The sequence below is a fragment of the Bombus huntii genome, chromosome 7 (genome assembly GCF_024542735.1).
Source record: "Bombus huntii isolate Logan2020A chromosome 7, iyBomHunt1.1, whole genome shotgun sequence".
NCBI lineage: Eukaryota > Metazoa > Arthropoda > Insecta > Hymenoptera > Apidae > Bombus > Bombus huntii.
In genome coordinates this window covers 9,111,232-9,134,435 of record NC_066244.1, presented here as the reverse complement: position 1 = coordinate 9,134,435, position 23,204 = coordinate 9,111,232, and the positions used below count along the sequence as shown (strand labels likewise).

Here is a 23,204-nt window from a genome sequence, read left to right as displayed (position 1 = left end):
GATTTACGCGGAGGGATTATCGATGCTCTGAAAAAAAGGACGAACGTTTCGAATCCCATACTACCATCGCTTCCTGCCGTTTCCTCTTTTTTCTGTTTGTCTGTCTCTCTCTCTCTCTCTCTCTCGCTCTCTCTGCCCCTCCCTCTCTCTCTTTTTACACTCCATAGCGCGGCCCCTTGCCTCCTCTTTGCGAGATTTACCTTATTCTCATCTTTCTCTTCGACCTTCCCCCCCCCCCCCCTCTCACTCGCCCTGATCTCTTATTCTCCAATCTCACTGTGCTCGTAAAGGATTCAAAAGAGATTGAAAAAGATTTGCTCGTCCTGCCGCTAAGAAAGTACAGGAGTACGGGAGGAGCAGGTAACGGGAGGAGGGTTGAAAGAAAGTAACGAAGAAGGCGGTCTAAGAGTTGCGGGGTTCGCAGAGGCCGGGCATTTTACTTTGTCGATAAAATAACTTTAAAAATTAAGACTACGAACGGTTAATTTCAACGTCAGATGGCATCTTCAGAGGGTAAAAAATAGTCGCTCAAAGGCTTATTACGATAGGAACGAAGACGTTGCTACAAGTTAACCTGGCTAATCTGCATCATAAAACACTTGTTGGTCGTACCCCGCGGTTACTGCAGCTGCGTCTGAAACGTAAATACAGTGTAGCGTTAGAGCGCGTAGCGCGCATCTTCCGTAGTTCTTGAAATACGAATCGTTGCACGAAACCAGAAGAGACAACCGCTTTCATTACGGAACTGTGGCAAACGTTACTTCGTACGCTGAGCTGGTTGCGCTCGATATTTTTCTCGCATTGTATTAGCGCAAAAGTTTTCTATTCCGTGGTTTGCCGAAACGGCAGAACGGTCTTATCGTTCCAGCGTTCTTTATTGTTTCAATCCCGATTGGTTTTCGAAAAATTGAGGCCGTCGCGGGGATTCGAAATTCACCGAAAGCTCGACCGTGCGAATTCCACGACGATTCGCACGTCGATGGGCGTTCGCAGCGAAACAGTATTAAATTAGAAATTGTTCGACGTATGATAATTTGGACGGGCTCGGCTTGGCCGAGCGACACGCACCCATCCGATATTTCGTGCTGGATGAGCATCGAGAATATCGAAAAATCGATATTTGCCGGGCTATCGTATCGGTGCGTTTTTGCCTCTATAAATCACGCGGTCAACGCACGCACGAATAACGTGCTCGCTAAAATATCTAACCTCTACACGTCTTCGTCTTGCCTCTCGTAAAACATTCGTCACGTCGATTCGATTGAATTTCGTGGCGTGTCAAACGGCCGATCGAACCCGTCAACGGGACGATTCGTCGACGATTTCGCTATCTTCCAGTGTCATCGTCACTTTAAACGTTGACCTACGCTGCGTAGACGTTGGTCGGCTGTCCACGTTTTCTATCCACTTTCCCCTCGAAGCACAACCTCGGGCAGATTCCAATTTAGATTCGTCGTTGCCGGTGTCGGCTAAGATGTGGCGCGATGGCGCCCAGGCATGACCAAGTGTCATCGGCATTTTGCTGGAATAGCGACTGCCTTTCCTTCGAATGGAGTGCGGCCAAGTCGATCGTGTATACAAATAAGGTGGCGTGCCGGAAATTAAGGATCGCATAAGGGAAGGTACAGCGTGGAAACACGATCGTCCCGATGTTAGATAAACTAGATCCTGAGACATTTTTCTTTCTTTACTTCGTGCAACCTCTTCGGATCTGAACGTCGTGTTTTTGTCACGTTTGTCGCTAGATTATTCCATCAGAGGAGATGAAAAATTTCGAGAAACACGTTACATCGTAGAACGTATTCGTTGCTTCGTGGAAAAATGCGCGCAGAATTATTATCGAGCAAGTCAGAGGCCGGAGGTAATTTGAGAGAAAGCATTTCACTCGGCCAATCCTATCGCGCGTACGTCTCATCAGTCTGTTTATGGCGTGGGATACGCAATATATCTTCCGGTTTAATCTCCCGGCTTTCTTGCGTATCCTTCCTGCCGACCTGACTTTCCCAGGATTAATTTTTCGTTTTTTTGTCGGGTCGCTTCATGCAGACGATGCTGACGCCCGAGAGTGCGACGAGAACCACGAGACAAGACCCGACAGACTGACAGGACGGAAACGCTGATCCTTCATCCTCGTTTTTCTCTTGCTGATTTTTCCGTTATTACGGAGACGTTCAAGTGGTACGTATAAATTGAAACGAATTACGTAATAAAATGACCATCGTTAAAAATAATGAAACGAGGCGCGGATAAAATATCGCTGTGGACGTAGGGGAGAGAGCGTAACGTCGAGCAATCTGGAGCCCAGGCACGAGAGGAATCACGGAAAAAAATTCGGGCATCGACGAATAGGATGGTGAACGGTGTGCTTGTGTACGGGTATGGTCGTTCGCCATGAAAGAGCGAGACACGTGGAAGGGACGTGAGGGTGGAAGAATGGACGATAGGACGCGATGGCAATGTACAGAGGGGTCGGACAGGTAGGGTGTGGGGTATAGCCACGATATATCGTGGCTGAGCCTTTATTAAAACTGCTTTCGGTATTATTGCTTTCCGGGAACGTCGAGTCCCGAAAATGGCATTTCCGCGAGATAGGCCGTGGTCGTGTGCGCCGCCGAAAATATATATCATGCCCCCGTGAGACCTGTCGTCTCTGAGGGTACCGTCACAATCCGGCCCACTATGACCTGCAATAAATATGCTCTTCACTTTGTACAAGTCGCTCACGTGCTCTTATATTGCTCTCGCCTGGTTATTGCCTGCCGACCAAAAGTGACTCGGCCTCTTTGGCCTCTGTCTGCTACGGATCATCCAGGAAATCTGTATGCAAGGATGCTTCCCTTCCAACCATGCGCCCTACCGCCTCTCTCTCTCCCTCTCTCTCTCTCTCTCTCTCTCTACTCTCTATAGCGCGGTTCTATTTTTCCACGCACAACGAGTGTGAAATCGAATGATTCGGATGTGTCTTCCGCGTTTTAACCATGCGATAATGTCCACACTCGTGCTGCCGCGAACGTACCATAATATTTAAAGAGCTGTTCTCTTTTACTTTTGTCCGGGCACGATGGTTATTTTTCAGCCAGCCAAGTGTCGCGACCATTTTGTCCACTCGACGTTGGATCGTCGTTGAAATTTGTTCGCAACTTGGTACTCGACGTGGTATACCCGAATTCGTTCGCGTTTTTATTATATTTTTCTGTGTTTGACTAACGATAAAAGCCGTTGACTACGTTTCCAAATATGTAGCATCACGCGACGACACGATCTTCGGATAAACGCATCGTCGATACTGGCATACACGGGATCGCGAAAGATTTTCGCTCGATTCGTCCGATCTTTCGTCGTCGGCAAAACTGGAGAAGTTGGTTCGTTTCGCAACTTGACCTAGATTTCCGAGATTGCCGCTCGTCGACGATATCTTCGCTCATTGCTGGCTCTCCCACACACCGTCGAGAAACCGCCAGAAATTCTGTCGACATCGAACTTCTGTTACGAACGAAATCTTTCATATCCGATTATACGTACGCGTATCCGTCGAGACAAAGTGGTCGGGTGCTCTCTCTTGCTCTCTCGAAGCGCTAGTTGTCTTGCCAAGAGTAAGCTGCGTCGGGACGGTGCTTGGGAAACCCTTCGACCGTATGGAAAGCAACGGAACGACGATAGTAATAAAGGCGTCATGACAGTAATGGATGGTATTGACAACCCCTCCGCTTGCCCCTTTCTCCATCTCCTTCTCCTCCAAAGGAGGAGTTCCAGCTCACGGAATCTTCGTCTCTCTCCTGTTCTCCAGTTTGCTCGTTCCCTCTCTCTTGACTCGTTTGCTCTCTATCCAGACCGCTAGCCAGAAAGCAGGTAACAGCGACCAAGCGGCGAATAGTTTCCCTCGGATCGTCTTGAACAATGCAAATTGATGCGGAATCGATACTAAGCTGGTAGGAGTTTCTAATAAGATTCTCTCGCTTGCTACGATGCGGTATTGCGTGGCAACTCCTTTGCTCACGTGGAAGAAGAGAAGGACGTTGTTCCTCCGTCTGACGAATGTCGCCGGTATTTCGTAGCAAGCTAGAAATGCACGCGTTGCGAGGCACTAGCTCGCGAACATGCACGTTTATACGTGAAAGCACTCGGTAGACTGCTGTTACTCTGTAGACGACGTTATCTACGCTCAACACTCTGCGACCCATTTAGCCCTTAGGGCGACCCGTAAAAACAATGAGAGAACACACTTTTCCGGATAATAAGCTTTTATTCTTCCGTGACGTTAGATTTTATTGTCAGCGTAGAGGAAAAGGAAGGAAGCTATAAAACTCGCGTATGCAAACGGTGGCAGCTTTCCCTTCGCCGTTGCGTTTTTCCATCCAGCCGTTACACCGCGCGCACAGGTGTCAAGCAGAATTTCGGTTTTTCAAAGTAAATCGGTCAGAAGGACGGTGATGGACATTTTAAAAACTCCGAGGCGAAAGAAAAGGATATCTTGTCGGGCGCGAAAACACGCTTGAAAATTGACAGACGTCGCGTGAAGTTTCTGAAAATGCGATGCGGAAACGGTAGGTGTAGCGATGCCCTTCGACAGTTTGCAATAATTCCATACTCGTGGTTCGTCGACGCGGTATCATACACGATGTTATCCTACGATAGATCCGTGGTTCACACGTTACCGATCTGCTATGCAAGAAATCCCAGTGCTCTCGTATCGTAGATTATTTGTAAAACGCAACACCGGACGTATCGATGTATTCTATATCAGCTGGAAGCTAGGCACGGAATAATTTATAAGCGCATTTCATGGTTGATCACGTTCGGGCCTGGTACGTTCACAATCTGTCAGTTAACTACGTATCGCGCGTCCACCTACACGTAGGTGCAGAGAGATCTGGCCGGGTTCCACGTAGCGTCCTCATTATTCGTAAATTATTTGCCGGCCGTCACGTTGGCCTGAGCAGGGAATTGGAATTGGTTGCCACGACCGTATAGGGTGCAAACTCGTCGGATCGTAATAATATAGGATGTCCGTGTTCCATTGGTTACGTTTCCTCGTACACGCGAAATGCATTGCGGCTCGCATTCAAAATACTCTAACTGGAATGCCGCGGTACAAGTTTCAGATAGAGCAAACGAAAATCGACGAAAAGAGAGAAGAGTGGGGAAGAATCGTGGTTAATCGAGACCGACTAGGACCGAAGAGAAACTTCGTTTTATCTCGTGCTTGGTATCGTCGCGTGGCATCGTCTTTTCGTCTGGCTAGCAACCTAGCTATTTTGTCAATCTATCGCCGATCAAATTATCGGGCCAATAGAACGTCGAGTCTCTATTCACCGGACCACCTCGATTCTCATATCAGTTGGCACCGGTTGTCTTTCTTTGAAACACTCGCAAGATACAGCCGAGACTAGGTTTCGTCGGATCTTCGACACAGATTTTCGTCCCCTTTCCACCTAAAGTTTCTCGAAACTGTTGTTTGCCCGGAAGAACTTTGTCTCCGTAGCGTGCATTCGCGCGTCCTTTTCCACATGCGAAAGTTGTTTATCACACGCGAAATAATACCGTCGCTGCATCGAATACAACCAGCGACGGCGCGGCCGCGTCGACGATCTGATTTCAGGCCCGGGAGCGAGGCGCGTGCATTAAAAATAACAACCTGACGCGTCACCGGAGAACTTGGTCGGGATTAATGGGATTAAATCAACCTTCCTTTTTCCACGGGCCTGGCATTGTTTTCCAGCGCGCTGACTGCCAATCAATTCGCAGCCTTCGCTGGCAAACGTTGCGCGCGCGCACGTTTCGTGATGCAGAAATAATAAAGATAACGAACCGATAGGGAAATAATAAAGATAATGAAGGGGACGCGCGTACAAATCGGCAGAGACCGTGCGCCGTAGCGTCGCGCCGTGTACCTGGCCACGGGGAATGGATCGCAACGTGGACACTGTTTGACTGCAGCAGAATTAATGACCTGCTTCGTGTATATACCGGTTCGGTAGTTTGAATCGACGATAGAGTGGAGCTTGGCTAATTACCTGCGTACTCTCCACGGGGAAAGAGATTGCTTGGCCGACAGTAGCCATACACCGAGAGCACGACGCGACACGACGGCTCTGCCAACCGTCTGGTGTTCTGGTGTGCGTGCGCGACAGCTTTAATACTCGGCATGCACGCGTGTTGCTGCTCGCGTATACGTTAGTCACGTGTATACGTACACGTGTATCCTCTGCAATAATCGACGGGCGTTATATTTCAGTCGGTTGAATTGGATTCAACGAGTCGCACGCATCGCACCAAATTTGCAAGCTACACTCTCTCCCTTTCCCTTCGATCCTCGCGCTGTCTCCTTCCATCGTTCACCCTTGCTCCCTCTCTCTTGCACCAGTCGACCTGTCTCGTGCTACCTCGCGTAATTATACCACATCCGTGGATTCGCGCGATCTTACCCACGGCTGTTCGTTCGTTCACACGTATACGTGGCGCCAACATGCACGCAGAGACGCGTTAGCAGCTCGTATGTGAACGTTCATTGCGTTCACAGCTCGGCTTCAGTTGGCTAGGCTTATTTCGTGGTCGTCCTAGTCCCGCGCGGACGATGATGAATGGGTTAATTAAGCGTTTCGCGTTCGCTGGTCACCGGTAGATGCGACTCCAAGAGTTCGTTAAATTCCCTCTACCTCTCTCTCGCTCTCTGTCCTCTTCCTTCGAACTGCTGTTGATGTTAACAGCGCTGTAAACGACGCATCTAATTGTATCGCCTTCAACGGCAGGAAATCGAATCAGCGTTGATGACACGAAAAGTGTTTTCATCCTCTCGGCTCCCATATTCGCTCCCCTCGCGCTTCGTCGAGAGCCTTCTAATTGGAGGATATTTTAACGCGCCGACTGCCGAGCAGAAATTTGTATATCCATCCCGCAATGAAATTTTCACCGATACGACGAATTAAGCTACAATTATCGCGAAGAGCGTACTCGGCAGTGTCGATAACAAACGAAAATAAGTGTGCGAAGGCATCTTGAAACGAAAATTACCAAGGCGCGTTACCGAATTAAAGCGAAACGCGGTTCTAGATTACAAGCTGGTAACGAGCCGCTGAAAAAAGGCCGGCGAATGTTATAATAAGCTTGCTCTTTTGTCACGAGTTTACTAATAATACAGCAGAAAATACCGTGCAGAGACATTACAAAAGTTTTATAAGGGGCAAGTTACGCTGCGAGATCAAAGGGAAAGAACGGACGAACACGTTGTCGTCGCTCATCTTCTGTCGGGATGTTTCTATGCAACTAGACAAATTCTCTTTAAATTAATTAATGCTACGAACGCTCGTAACTGTAGAGCGGTTTGTTTCGAGTTCGTTTGTACCACCTGTAAAGAAAATAACACGACAGCGGACATTTTTTTAAAACTATCGCGTTTCTCTGTTAGAAATGTTTCAATTAAACCGAAGAGTAGCGAGTGACTTTCGCGACAAGAAATGTACCAAAGTGTTTCGCAGTGATATCGGTCGAATGCCTTCTATGTTGTGGCAGGAATTGTTCTGCTTAAGTAGCACCTAGTTATAGTACTCAAAGGGAATATCGGAGAAGATGAATTTCAGGATGGTTAGAGGACTATTTAAAGGGGAAGACAGAGGCGAAGCTGGTCGAGCTCAAAGAGAAATTTGACCGGTGCCATTGCGGGCATAATGCTCGCCTCTATCCTTCTCGGTTTCCCTATAGAGCTTGAAATTAAGACGCTCAGAGCAACCATAATCGCCACGTCTCGGGATCTCGTTGTCGGGTCACGTACAGAAATCCGGCTAGCTAATTAGCCTTCCGCCTTTCCAGGATTCGCCCTGGTCAATCAGCGGCGGAGATTCGGTCTTGATTCGATCCTCGGAGCCTCGTTAGCACCGCCGTATATTCCTGCCTTCCCTTTCTCCTTCCTTTCTTCTCTCGCTCCCCCTTTGGCTTCACCTTCTACTTTGTACCAACTTATATATATATATAAGATATATATATATATATATATATATATATATATATATATATATATATATATGTGCTCGCGAGAAAGTGTACGTGCGTGTACCCACTCGGTCCGTTGCGGTTCCGTTCTATGTCATTTAATTGCGCTACGTGAGAGCGCCAACGATCCAGCTGCTCTCAGAAGTAGCCAGAATTCTTTTTATCTCGAGAGATCCTCGAATGTGTCGTAATTGCGAGCTTCTAGCGCAGATGGGAGCCGCGGCCGAGAGGAGATAGGGGCAGGAGAATATGGAAGAGAAACGGACGCAACGTCGACGGTAGTCGCGTTTAAAAATGCATCCCTGTCTTTTTGAATATTAAGACAATTGTGTCCGTACAGGCGGCGCGTTCCATATTCGCGAATAATTCCCTCACGGCGCGCCAGCAGCAGCTCGTCGCGTTCTAAATTTCCATCCATCGTACACCCGACCATTTCCAGCGTCACTCGACTTATACCACTGTTTCCGAAATACCACTAGAGTTGGAAGGAGAAAAAGAACCGATCGGCCTACCGGTGGAATGTATCCAGGTCATCGCACTAATTTTTCCCGCTTAAGTTTAATCAGAGATTAGACCGTCCTTGTTTGAATCACCTTCAGCAGCTTCAGTGATGAGATTTCAGTGGAAAGAGGGCAGTAAAGCTTACGACGCAAGAACATTTTCAACAGCTGCGAGATCCGCGTTTGCGACTGTGCGGCATCGTTCCGCGACGCTTAACGCGTAATCCATTAGCCGAATTAATATCTGAGGCAAATTGCGTTTGTCGCGGTAGGCATTCGGGCAACACGAGGGTCGTGGCGAACACTGAGAGGAACGGGCCCGTTGTCAGCGCGCTATTACTAATTCAGAAGGCGGTTGCAGCGCCGCAACGTTATACGCTAGGCGACGCATTCTGCATAGCGTATTCAACGGTACAATGGGCCGTGGATGCGAGTTTTGAAATATGAATATGAATACGAGCGCGAGTGCACGCCTCGTCGAATCGCGCCAACCAAGACAGGGGGCTGCCGATCGATGACTTCCCTTTCTCTTCTGCTCGCCAACTATGTTACCAACCATCCTCTATGATCCCTTTCTTTTTCTCTCCTTGTCTCTTTCTCCCGCTCTCTATTTTGCCCAGAACACACGTTACGATCGCCGCGAAACACGACTCGACCTGATTTATGCGTTTTTGTTGAAAGCGATAAGTCCGCTCCGCGACGAGAAACTCGGCTATCTCACACCCTCGATACGACGAGCAGGATTCCCAAGTTTCCGCTGTATTTTCGGCATTGGATATTGAAACGGTTGTTGCGATCGGTGGTTCGTATTGGATATTAGTTTTTCGGTTATCGACCGTTTCTCGCGCTTGTCACACGTATCTCTTCTTCCCATGCGTCGTTGTTGAGTTTCTCGATGCCAACGAGCACTGATTTCGTGTAAACCGCTTCCTCTCGAGAAAATTCCAATGATGCACGTTCCATTGGTTTTTTTCGTTCATTGAATGTAATTTTACGGGGTGTGGATCGAACGGCGGTGCGTCGATCCGGGAACGGTTCGAGCGTATATCGGCGCCGGGGTAAAAGGGCTGGCTATTTCCGATAATATGGATCGTCCTACTTTCGCGTGCGGCCATTAAATCTAATAAAAAAATCCCCTCGTGGCGTGGGAGCAAGGTAAATTTCATGGAAGCTCCATTATGTTTGACCTACCATTTTTCAAAAAAGCCTCAACGTAATATCCTCCCGATTATTCCCGACGCGCCCGGTTAAACGCGCCGCTAGGAGAGATTCGAGGCGATTGCCAACTCGCTGAAACTTCGACCGCTGGAAAATCGTTTGACGCGGAAAAATTCACCAGCTCCGCGTGGCTGCTCGCCCGATCTCATCCGCCCCTTCCTGCTCTCCCTTTCTCGTTCTCTCTCCGAAACCGACCGTGGAAGAGGATCTCGCTCTCGGTTAATTTGACGCGCGCGTTCTGCCCGCTTCGAAATTGGTGGCGATTCGCGGAGCCACGGCATATTTGGCCTCCACTGTATCATATAGTGTTCCAACCAACCCACCCCATCGCCGCCTTTCTTGGACGACTTCTGGAGAGGCTGGCCCGCGGCAAGATGCTGCCGCTGGCAATAACCGGTAACGTATTACCACTTCTGCTCGGTTGAACGCATTTAGATCGCCTATTTGGCAAGGCGGCCGAATAACTTTGCGTTTTACTCCGCTAGCGGCACGAATCAAGCGCGAATACCCGCGCCAACAGCGGCGAGTTACGGGCGAACCGGGGGGCGGGTACGGAACGATGCTTGCCACCAGTTTTCCCTCGATCTTCCATGATGGAAGAGGATACCGACGATAGCACATGCTGGCTTGACCAAGCCTGCGCGATAAAACTTGACCCGCTCGCGCGTGAATTATTCCCCAGGCTGGAAGCCGCGACCCGCGGCCACCGACCGCAATTACGAATTACACGTGCGCTGCTGTTTCGATGGTCGAAATGATATTCGTCCTAGCCGAGACTGTTACACGTGGATAGACTAGTCTCGATCGAGATAGAAAATAGCGTCCTTTCTTTCTGCAAACTCGTAGAGCGAAGATGCCGATTCACGTTGATAAGCCGACTTTGAAATAGGGTTGAAATAAGTTGCGATTGCGTAATGGAAAATAACGAAAGCTCGATGGCTCTGGGGATTCACGATAAGTAAACGAAACGATTATTTTTCTATCCGCTGAAAATGTCGGATACCCCATCCGTGTGTATTTTTTCGGGTAATACCAAGAAGTTTGTCCTCGTACGATTAAATAAGGTCTATCGGTTCGTGAAAACGATCGGCAAATTCCAGATGAATTTGAATATGCGTTTCAGCTTTACCGAGCTCCTTTTGCCGATTGATCCTCGAATATTACCCTCGGAACGGTAAATACGTATCATCCCTCTTCCCCCGTAAATTCAACATCCGTCACATTTGCTCAGCATCAAAGTTACGAATCACTGCCGACTCGCCAAACGACCATAGTGCGGGAACAAATTATTCGACACCGTTCGTGCCACCATTCCCTTTTGCGATCTTTCCTAATACGTTCGCTGCGGACCGCGATAAGGGTGGAACAACGAATTTTCTTGATTCTGGTGGACCGGTTCGAAGGGAGAACTCCAGCTTCGTCCAATCGCATTATATTCCCATTTTCCATGTAGCGTGTGGGCGTGTAGGCGGCGGTTGCCGGACCGAGTCCCAGGGGATCGCAAAAATCCCATTTCAATATTTCACAGCTTACGTCCTATCGCTCCTCGCCGGGCTGGGTGTCGTTAATACCTACGCGAAACAGACAGCGTTACGACGCAGCTCGATGCTTCTGGGGTTTCGTGGTGGCTGCGAAACGACGTATAGACGTCTTTGGTATCTGCTGCTTCGGATACCGAGGAAACTCGTGAGCAAACCGCACAAGCAGCGGTCGTAGGCCTAACGGATTACCAAACTGGTCATGCTTCACCGCATGCCAAAAGTCCATGTATCCGATATCGTTCTTCGGGCCAATTACCTCGACGCTTCGGCCATAATGGCGCTATTACGCAGTTGCCTTGTCATCTCGATAACGCGATTAATATTATAAATGACCGGAATATAAATTCTACACTGCCATTGACGTCGCCATTCCGTTTCTCGTTATATTTCGCGACCGTTTCACGTTTCTTTTTCTCTACCTTTGTCTCCCTCCGAGCTTGCTGTTCCGTTTCTTCCGTTTCAAGTTAAAATCGTAATTACACGCAAAGGAATATTGCAAGTAATTAGTTGAGACAGCACGTGATATTAGAACGATGTTTGCCTGGAGAACCTGCAACGCGAAATTCGTGGTACGAACTACGCTCTGTTTCCGTTGTTGTTCGGACGTATCCGCTCAGCGAGTTTTTGGAAATTACCCTTTACAGAGTGCACAGTCTACAGCCCAAAGAATTTCACCTGGACGAGATCCTGAGCCTGACGCACGCGATTACGCGAAGCTTCCATGATTTTGCCTGTTAAGCTCGCGCTTTGTTACCGAAATAATCGTTGAAACGTATCACACACGAGGTATTAACAATGGAGAAACGCTAATAGGGAAACGATATTCGTGTTTGCTGCCTTGTCGGTGATCTCGTGAACTCGAGTTATCCGAGTTCGAGGTATTCGACGTATTCATGATGCGCGCGCGCGCTCATCGACCTCGCGACGCTTTGCCATATGTCGCCGCGATAGCGTCGTGGGGGGAATGACGAAATGGCAGAAGAAATCTGCGTAGTGGTATAAAGGGAACGTGATTTTTCACGCACCGGCTGGTCGGGATGTCATCGTGCCCGGTCTTCGCCTAGTCGCTCGTATTCCGTCGAACATGGCAAATGACTCGTGCACGTTGAAACCTCCCGGATACAGAGGAGCAAAGGGACAACGGAAAAATCGAGGAACAGAGGGAGAGAGCGAGAAAGAGCGACAGAGAGCGGAGAGTCGAACGCGACACGTACACGCTACGTGTGTCGGATACGTTAGTCGTAAACGGCCGAAGAATCGCATTCGACCCGGGAGCACGACATAGCGGCTCGCGATTCGATCTTCCCACGAGAACGAACCAGCACGAACGGAATGTTACTTAAAGCGCGCTTCGTTCGAAGCAGCCGATGCATCGTTCGTACGGTGCATGAACGTTCCAAACTATAGGTCGGATTAAATCCCATTGATGCGATCTCTGTGGAGTTGGTCCGCGAACATCTTTACGAGTAGACGTATAATTATACGATCCTATTTGGTTTCTCGTGTGGTGAACAGATACGCGAGGACAGACACGGAAGTACACGAAGCGAACGAGTAACGGCGGGATACGACCGTGTCGAGTTTTGAAGTAGTATCGTCCTGTGTCGATCAGACGAACTCGATGCCCGCCGTGTCGCATCGTTTCGAAACTCGTCGCTCGTCAATCGAATCGTCCTTCATACGCGCGATCGGTGTCCGCGATATTTTGCGTTTCACCGAGCTTGAGAGGAACGCGTGCGTGTGTCGAGTGGAGGACGTATGCGTGCAACGAATGATCTATCGCGACAGGCCGAATATTGCACTTGGTATTATCCAGACACGACAGGCTCATTTGTGCCGAGTGGCTCCGTATTGCACCACTCGATCTTGGGATCGGTATGCATGGACACTAATGGGCCGAAGGATCTCATGGTCCCTGACACATACTCATTGGCAGGGATAGGTAGAGACAGATAGGCGACGGACTAGAGGAAGATGGACGAACGGACGTGGGAAAGAGACAACGACGTTAAAGGGGTAAATAGACGCAATTGCAGCGTTCCCGATGTCAGTTATACGGATGGACACATGGTAAATGCGACGGAAAGGGAAACATTTACATAATTGTTAATTACGCTTGAAATTTTGGGGACACGGTTTCGATACGGATTTCACCGGGAAATTCATTTTTTTCCCCTGTAATTTAATCACGCGACGTTTACAACTGTCCGTCAAACGACGATCACGGAAGAATTCAGATAATTCTCGTTGGCTTCGTCGCCGAATTTTTCGATAAAATCAGAGACCGACGGATACTCGTTTAATTCGATAAAAAACGCCACGAACGGTCTTGAAACATTTTCGTCATCTCCGCCAAATATTTCTCAGCGCAACGAGTTCATTGGGAACGAACGTCGGATCGATACGCGTAGATTGGTCCACGATCGATCCATAGTTTGCATACCGGTACACTTGGCGAGAGTTAAACGTCGCTTCCCGTTCAACCGACGAATACGTTTTCCACGGGTTTAGCAAAGTTTCGGTTTACCATGAAAATCGGTTGACGATTCGCGTACGATTAAGGAGAAGCATCCTTCGTTTAGACGATTTCCCGTAAATATGATTTCTGCAACTCCGTTGCATCCGAGGATACCGCGAACTTTCTAGAAAAATATCTACGCGACTGTTGATACGATTCCGCGGCCGTAGAACTCAATTTGTTAAATTTTAACAAATATATTGTAATACTAAATAAATTATATACTCTTCGTTCCGACGAAACAGCTGTTTGCCTCGCGATAGCCGGATTAACACCCAGCGTACGTAGAGAGTATGTTGTAACAAAAGGAGAGACCGGTTAACGAGCAAGCCAGCGGTAAGGTAAGGCGAGTCGGCGTAATCGAATAGTGGATTGAAATGACATCCGCCACTTACGAGTAACTCGACGAGACTCCGTGTACCTTCGGGCTGAGTGGCTCGGCATACTATCTAGAGCGTATAGAACGCGATAGACGTTACACGTTGACCATTATCGGTGCATGTTGCAGCTAAGAAATGGCTCTGGCGGGCAACCATATCGAATTTTCTATGGTGCATGGAATCGTCGCTCCATAGCGCGCCACCAGCTAGAAACAGGATATCACTGTTCACCCGACGCGACGTCGTGATTCACGTTATGACGAATGACACTCGCGGCTGATAGAATTTCAGCGAAAGCCGAAGGTCGCTCCCATTTTCCATGTACATTTTACTACGGAGCGGAGCGGAGCTAATCGTCGGTATATCGGGAATTTCGCTAGGGAAATTATCGTTAGGCGACGGTGGAAGCGGTTCGTACTTCGACATTGGTCGAACAACTTCAATTTTCCAGGCCAGGTGGAGTCGCTCTCGTTACCGCGGAAGCTGTTTCGAAACTGAAACCAGCTCCGTGAACGTTACATCTGGATTACCCGTGTTAATTGTGCCGTCACGACAGAAGCGGAGAATCAATGGAAACGAGACGAAGAGAAGGTCGAGCGTAGTGGCGAACGAGTCGCGACAAGTTCACGTAATCAGAGAAAGTGAGTCTGTGCGTACGCGTCCTTCTGCCGAAGTTTTATAGGGTAAACCAGAAACTATGGAATCCTATTATGGAAGAAATCGTCTATTTCCGTTTCGTTTCTCTCCTGCATTCTGTTATTTCTCGCAAGGCTACCCCTTTTTCTATTTTCCGCTTCGCTTGTGTACGCGTCTTTATTTCCACCGTCGTCTACTGAGCTCGCCAGGTGACCAAAAAGTCGAGATAAGTCCTCTTAAACGAGAAAGGGAGCTGGTTGTCAGTTCGAAAACCACGGATCGTCTTATTGGATTTTCTACAAGTGGCGTCAGCTGGCGCTTGTTTACATTTTTTAGCGTAAAACGAGTGCGCTCGTATTTTATCTACATCAGCCTCTCTGACCGTTTCAAGGGGAGACGGGCTGCAAGTACGTTAGAGCAGAAGATATGACTTTTTACGGTTGCAACAGCGATGGAAAGGTGGAGACACAACGACAGATGGTGCTCAACAAGTCGGGCCAGTGCTCTATCGTCCCGGCTACCGTCTCTCTTTCTCACTCTCTGTTCATTGTATTCGCAACTCGATTCTCCGTCTCCGTTCGCTCAGCCTTAAAGGCCATCGTAAATGTCTTCGCTTTTCTTTTTTCTTTGTCACGCATTTCCATTCGAGATACGTAATAACGTCGCGCGTTTACCCACTGGGATTTGTTGCATTTATCACGCAATTTTTAGCCTTTCGGATAAATTGTTTAATTCTCCGTGCGCCTGTCGTTTTTTCTCTGTAGCGTGGAACGAACGTTTCGCTCCGCGAACGAGAGAGTAATTTTTTTAATGTACAGCATTATTCATTAAGCTCCCTTTAAGGAGAGGCGTCCCGACCGCCTGCTAATTTACACACGGTTGTCTTAGAAATTTAATTAAACGAACACCCTGGCTTTATTTGCCGCGTGCCACGCCAGGCAAATCGTCTTTGAGCGGCGACTGCTTTTTCATTCCAAAGCTTCTCTCTCCCGGCGGGCAGCACGCGGTTCGAACTTCTGTCCGGCATTAGTCGTCGCTTTGGCTTGTACACCGAGAAGAATGATCTGGTGTACCGGCAAGAAGAAAGCCACGAAGCCGCGTCCCTCTCCCCGTTGGGAGATGCTTTTCCTTTGGAGGACGCATTTGCATCCAACTTTGTTACACTTGGTCGAACGACAAAGACATACACGAAGACAAGCAGTCGCAGATGGCCGAAACTTTGCCGGTAGGACAATGCCTGAGGAAGAAGGGACACGAGTAGAGCGAGTGGTTGCTTTGGAGGAATGGTTTAATCGGCCTCCTTCTCTACTACCTCTCGTTTCTCCAGTGTTCCCCCTGTCCCGCTTCGCTTCATTCAGCCCTACATATCACCCTTTGCTCCGGTTATCCGTCGGCTGACGAACAATGCCTTGCTCTCTAGCTCGATGGAAACTGAGCCATCTCTCGTCTCTCTCCCTTTTCCTTTCCGTTTCTCCTTCGTTTCGGCTCGAATTCCCTACTTTCTCCCGTTTCTCCTTTTCTCTTCTGTTTCTCCATACCCCCCCCACACACACACATGCGCGCGCGCAGGCGTATATACATTGGAATGCACGAGAACACGTTCGAAGGCGGTCGATGTGTACGAACGCAAAGCCCACAGTTTCCCCTTTGGAGCACCACTTTCCCGGTGGAGTTTTCGACGGACCAGCTGTTGTAAAGCCACGAACGGAGAACGAGTGGAAAGAGGACTTGTGTTGCCTTATAGAATTTTCGACTGGCGATTACCGGAATCGCTTTAGAGCATTTTACACTACTCGTTAGAGAAGGGTTGTCTCTCCTGCGGGAATAGCGCCTTGCTATTGAGCCGTCGTTGTAACCGGGAAACTTTTCCAACAAATGCGATTCGCTGTGGCTTTTCGCAATTTTCCCTTCGTTCACCCTTTCCCTCTTCTTTCTGTTCTTCGATTCACGTCGGACAACCGATTACGAAACGAGATTACACGCGATCGGACGCCAATTCTGTATATACAGTATCGGTTGAACGCAATATCGTTGGGATAGTGCACGCGGCGGATATCCGTGGTAGTTGCGCGCGGGGAATAAATTTTCGCTCGTTCAATTAATTAAATTTCGTCAGGAAATTAATTAACCTCTTCGCTGGTAATGAAGTCGATATTGCTGGAAACGGGATATACGCACTTTGATAACCAAATTAATTTTCCGTACCATTGTGTATGGATTATCTTTTTACAACGTGGTCTTTCTATTCTTCGATGGAACAGGTTTACCACTTCTGACCTGCTTGTTGGTTTCCCACGTAGCCGCTGTGTTTTCTTACCCGCAAGAGCAGGAATTATCAAGCTCTCTGATAGGGCAGTGTTCGAAGAAATATTCTCCAGCGTCAGTAAACATGCAGAGCTTAACCGCGAGCGAGAAATTTCGCAGAATTTCACAGTGGATGGAAAGGTTCGCCGAGAGGAAAAAGGGAACGTTAAAAGACACGATCATTTCAAACATATAACGAGACACCTTTTTCTCGGCTTCCTTGCGTTCGCCTCCGGTAAATTCGATCCTTCGAATTAAAGGGTCTGGCAGCGTTTTACGGTCTCATCGATTTCTGGACCCTCGGTGTTTCTTAATGGAACAGGATTGAACGGGTGGACCAATTCCAGCTTGTAGTGGAAATATTTAATTCACCGTCGTGTTCGTTGACGGCACAAAGGTGGTCGGAAATCGATAAGTGCCGCGAAGCTTCTATATCGCGTGGAATTCGAAAAAAAGATGCAGTCATAGGCGAAAATAGGTCTCCGTAAATAACCTCTTTGATTCGTACTTTATTGTCCGCGTCCCACTTCTTACCATTGTTCTTGCGGCTTTCTATATTCTACGCTATTCAGTTACACGCGACAACGAAGGATCTGATGAACCGCGAGCGGGCTCTCATCTTTTCAATGATTTACGCGAATTAATTACAAACGATCCCGAAAGTGTTCATAATGCAGCGATAGCTGTAATCCGACAAACGATCGCTGTCAGCGTCCAGATTTTACTGTCCCGTATTACACACCTCGATCAGATTTGCTTGGCGCTGTGCCAGTAAATCATTACCAATTATCGTTTAATTAACTGCGGATATTATCGACGTTAATCCAGGCCGTTCCTAAACAAATGCATTATTCGGCTATCGTGGGCTCGGCACCGAATTTTCATCGACAAAATTATAACACGAATGGGATTCGTAATACAGGGGAACTCTCGGCAAAAAGTCAATGGTCCGGCAGCGTAGCACGGATCAAGCGGAAGAACAGTGGATACCTGTTGTTGGCTGTCACGGACGACCGCGGTGGAATGTAGGGTGCGCGCCGCGCGTGCTACAGGGTGCAGATTTGCAAGAAGTTCGGATTGGTCGTTCCAGGTATCTCGCGCGGATGTCATGTAACGAACAAAGCAAATCGTAACGGAGGTTCCCCGTGCCATTCATTTGCGCGCGTTCGTGCGTTTGGCACGAAAGGTGCGATCGCACAGTGGAAACGCGAACTGAGAACAGCGAGAAGTCGTGCCGGCGGCTCGATAGCTGGCCCGTTTTGCTGTGTGATTTCCAGCGCCAGGAATCAGAGTCGGTCGTTTGTTCGGTTTTCCGTGATCGTCGTCGGTGAACCGAGGACGTCGAGTCACGATCAACGTCCCCTTTCTCGCAAGCGCGAAGAATAGCTCGAAGCCGTTTGTTCGTCGAACACGGTGGAGCCAACGACCCCGTGAACGAGCGGCGATGAGTGTGCGGAAAATTGCGATGAAATATCGGCTCGAGCGGCAACAAGGGAAGGAGGGTCCTCGAGTGTCCGAATATGACACCAACGACGAAGAAAGCGTGAAAAGAGGGTTTAAACGGCTCTTGCTTCGATTATATTCGTTGTCGATTCACAGCTTTTGAATATCTTCGCGGGTACAGTCGGCGGATCGAGAAACGGTGTCACCGATATTTTACTGCTCGATACATCCGTCTTAGTTCTCTCCCATTGGTAGTCTAAGAGAAACAGGACAAAGTAAATACCAAAGAGCATAACGCGTTGGTGTCGACTCGCGGAACGGTTGATGCGATTTAGAAAACGTCGAATCCGGCATCGTACAAATCCTCGTTCGACGTGCAGGTATCCACGCGATGGCAATAGCACGTATTTTTGAAACACCTGTCGGGTTCGCCGGGGAAATGATAAATCGAATTTCGTTGTCGATTTGGACGCGTTTGGCTGGTATGTGGCCTCTTCGGGTCGGTTAGATCGTCTCGATTCAAGGGAAAACGACGCTCTTGCGGTGGACGGGAAAACGCGCGCTGCCGTGTCAGCGACAAGGCCTCATAGATTTCACAGCGTCGTGTTGAACCTACTCTTGATACCAGTTGTTAACAACATTGAACGTTGTAGTTACAACGGCGTCCAAGCGTACGCGTACACACGTGGACCAAGCGGACGAACGAACGAACGAACGAACGAATGAACGAACGAGCGGTTCTGCTCGTTCCGGCAACAGCGTGCTCGAATAATGGCGTTGAATTTTCCGCGTTCGCACAGCCCGCGGCACGGATATCGGAAAAATCTCGGCAACGCGGTAACGCGGCAGTTTCGATAGGGAACGAGGACGAGCCACGGGCGCGTTCTATTCTCTCGTCCCAACGTCGAAAATGCGCGTGTCGATCGATAATCACTATCGTTGATACCGGTTACCGAGCAATTCTTTTCCCCGCCCGTACCAATTCGCCGATTAAAACGCTGTCCGCGGACGCCTATATAATAGCGTCGACTATGGGAGCTTGTACGATTTCAGGGGGCTCGGGCGAATCGCGCCATGAGAATCCGATCGTTTGCTCCAAGATGAGTATTTCGGCCGAATTTCACGCCCGAAATAGTATTTACGAGCTCGTCAACCTTTATAGAATTTTATTTAGAAATCACAGTATTTTCTCTATTGTTCCGTGGAATTCGCGCGTCAAATTGTATTTTGACGTACTCGAATTCCCACCACGTATTTCTCTGTTTCTGCTTGACTTTTTTTTCCCCCAACATGCTGTGTCCGGCTGTCCATGTAACTTCACCGACGCAACGGTTACGTGTCATACCTTTTTCGACCAAACGACCAACTCGTTGATCACCGAAAATTGTTTCTAATCGGACGACGTATTTCGGATACGCGTTTCGTTAACTCACGTTTGCACCCGTGGTTCGTTAATTTCGCGTTTACTAAAAGTTATTTCTACTCGCTACCATTCAATTTCTATTTCAAGCGTAAATCGTAAACGCGGTGCTGCGTGCCGAAGGGTACCGCGAGCCAACATAATCCTACCCGATATACCAATTTCCTTTTCGAGATCGTTTCGCTGCGAAATTTCGCCTAATAATTCGCTATGTAAAAGGTGACGGAACGAAGTAACAGGTAGAATTACTATAGTCGTACAGTTATCGGCATCGAAACCGTCAAATCCATCGGGTCACTCTTTTTCCATCTTTTTCCACTATTATTCTCCCCTCCTTCGTCGATCATCCATTTCAGCCTGGAGCGCAACCCAGTTTACGTTCCAGCGCATGCGATCCGGCGCGGTCGCATCAGAATTAATTTCCTTGCAGCGAAATCAAATGGCATTCGATTTCCAACGTGGCTGCAAATAATTGGGAAACCGCGTTACCGATTGCTAACGACTCGTCCTTAACGACGTCAGTGTTACCTCATCTACGCGTTCGAATGCCCGAAATTGCTCGAATTATTTAGATATTATCGCCGTTGTGGGATGAAAGCCGCGTGGCGTAAAAGTCGCGAAAAGCGATTTGAGAAACGGATACGAATCGTACGAAACGTTTCTAAGTAGCGACGTTTCGAACAATCGCAGGCGACCCTTGTTCCTTTAAGTGGAAACGCGTGTTCCTTTTTTATGGCACGATCGTAGTACACACCGTGGTGGATCCATTTAGTCACAGTTTTTTTCCGCGATTAAACTGTCGTGCTTGACCGCCGCGGCAACAAGATCGAAAATGTTGCCTCTGTTTTAAAGTTCACCGGTGGATTCCAACCGCCGACACGCTGGTGGTTTCCATAGAACCTCTACCATTTTAATAACCAAAGAGACAAAAGTGTTTTTTCCTTCGTTAAGTTTTTTAATCTAAATCCACGAGCTTCCGGAAAAAGCTTTTTGTACCTCTAACAGTTTTTAAGCCAGCGTAAGAGGCGTGAAACTCTCGAGGGCGGTTTCATCTCGCGTGAATCCGTGCACTTGTAGCCAACAGAACCTGCGTGTCCTTTAAACTTCGCCATATCCACTAGCTCTTAGTTTCGTTGAATTCTCTAATAAATAAAAAAGAAAAGAAAAGGAAAGAGAAGAGAAAACTGGACCAAGCGTCTATTTTACCAATTACGTCCCATCGATGTACCTCCATGCAAATATTCAAAACAGTCGTCGGAACAATCGTTCGAGGATCTTTCTATCTATCCAGCGTATTTCCGTGACGATGTCTCATCGCCGATGAAAAACGCGGAACAAGTAGTTAGAATCTAAATTTAGCACGACAATTGAGACTCGTTGCCCTTGTGGATACGAGTCGTAATAGGCCAGCCGTGTCATGTAACAGTCGTCTGTCGAGTTGCTTTCGATTCGAGCGAGTTGGTTGCGGTGGAGGCCGACGTGAAGGGCGCATGCCCCGCGATTACTTCGCACGATAATTCGCAACGAGGCGCGTATAACCGGGCTTGTCCGGGAGGATCGCGTGGTCGCCGGTCATCGTATCTCTACCCTTCCTCCCCCGCCGACATACTGATGTCCAGCTGCCACCATCGGTCGCCGGGAACAGCACACCGCGCGGAGGGTCCGCATTAGCCCATTATCTTAATCTGCCAGCGCGTGGGACAAATAACAGGGTAGCCTAGCCGCACACATCCCACCGCGACCCACCGCCGCCACACGTCTCCGGTACGCTCTCTGCCTCCTTCAACCCCACAGCTGTGTCGTGCCCCGTCGCGATGTACACGCTCGCTTCGTTCATATTACGGCCAACGGAAGGTAATATTTTTTTTTCCAACTCTAGAAACATTTTTTCTCCCCTAAGCCGCCGGGTATAAGGCTCGTTATCTAATTGATTACGCGATCGTTGTGGCGATTCAGCACGCGCCGGTTGCGTCGATATCGAGCTCGTGCGAATTACGAGGGAACATGTGCAGGTGTTACGTGACCCTTCGCAAGAATATATTATACTCGAATTTAATGGGAGAACGTGTTTTTACGATATATTTCGCGATGACACCGACGCGTTTGAAGCTATAGACAGATATCTCGTTGGCAAAAACGGTATGTTCGTGACTCGTGCAGTAGCGTCGATACTCGCGAGCGATCCCTCATCGAGCTCCGTGGGTCACGAGGACGAGGAACAGAAAGAAGGTGGACAAAGGTCGTTTGGAGGGTAGTGGCTCCAATGGGATGGTGTGCACGTGCAGCGTAATATACGTCGCCTCATACACTCGACCCTTCCTTCCCGTATATAATCGGCCGATGCCCATTCCGCGCGCACAATTGTTTACCCATGGCCCGTTCTGGTCCCTTCGTTGACTTTCGATCGACTCTCATTACCCAGCGCGTTTATGTGTCGTGCTTTATGTGACAGGGGGCTAAGCGGTAAGCAGGCTGATTAGGGGTTCTCTCGTGATTGCTTTTTTTCAGCTCGTTTCATTGTCCACACCTGTTTAATATTAATCGCGGATCGATCGCACGCTCGTGTTTAACGTTAACTTGTTCGCGGTTATTTATTAAAACGAAACGATACACGCGCGATCGTCGAATAGCTATGATAAAATTTCGAAAGCAGATCGATGCAACGAATCTAACGATTATATAAAACGTGCACACTGTTTTCTTATTCGTCCCTATTGAATCGCGTTGAATGTTTGCTGAACAAAGGCCATGCGGTACTGCGAGGATTACGCGTAGGTAACGCGGAAAACGGTACGGATAATTTGCGTTGCAATTGAATAACACATTATCCGATGCAAAGGACGATATTCAGCACATTCATTTGGTTAATTGAAAACTCTGCGAGAATGTCTTTCGTTCGAAGAGAGATGGGTGCAGTCGTGTACGCCACGGCTAAGTATACTATCACCGAGCGCAACTGCAACGGTTAAAACAATACTCATGACGAATGTACGCTTCACGCAGCCCCTTGCGCGCAATTAATTATTCGCGACTATAGTGATTAATCGTGGTAATTTGAGGGTGCAGAGGACTGAAACGGCAACACCGAGGGACAGAGAGCACGTTACAAGCCACGGCAACCCTATTTAATATCGCGATACCAACCTGCGGACCAGCGATCTAACTCGCGGAGAAAAGAAATCTTAGAATCTCTTTAACACCTGTTGTCTGCGCGTTTTTTTTTTCTCCTTCATCATCCATCTTTTTCTTCCTTCGCGC

General features: G+C 48.5%; 1 protein-coding gene across 2 annotated transcripts in view; it reads left to right on the top strand.

The window, feature by feature from the left end:
• LOC126867654 (protein O-mannosyl-transferase TMTC2-like) overlaps positions 1–23,204 on the top strand; it is a 215,484-nt gene that overhangs the window by 24,730 nt on the left and 167,550 nt on the right. The window lies entirely within an intron of this gene.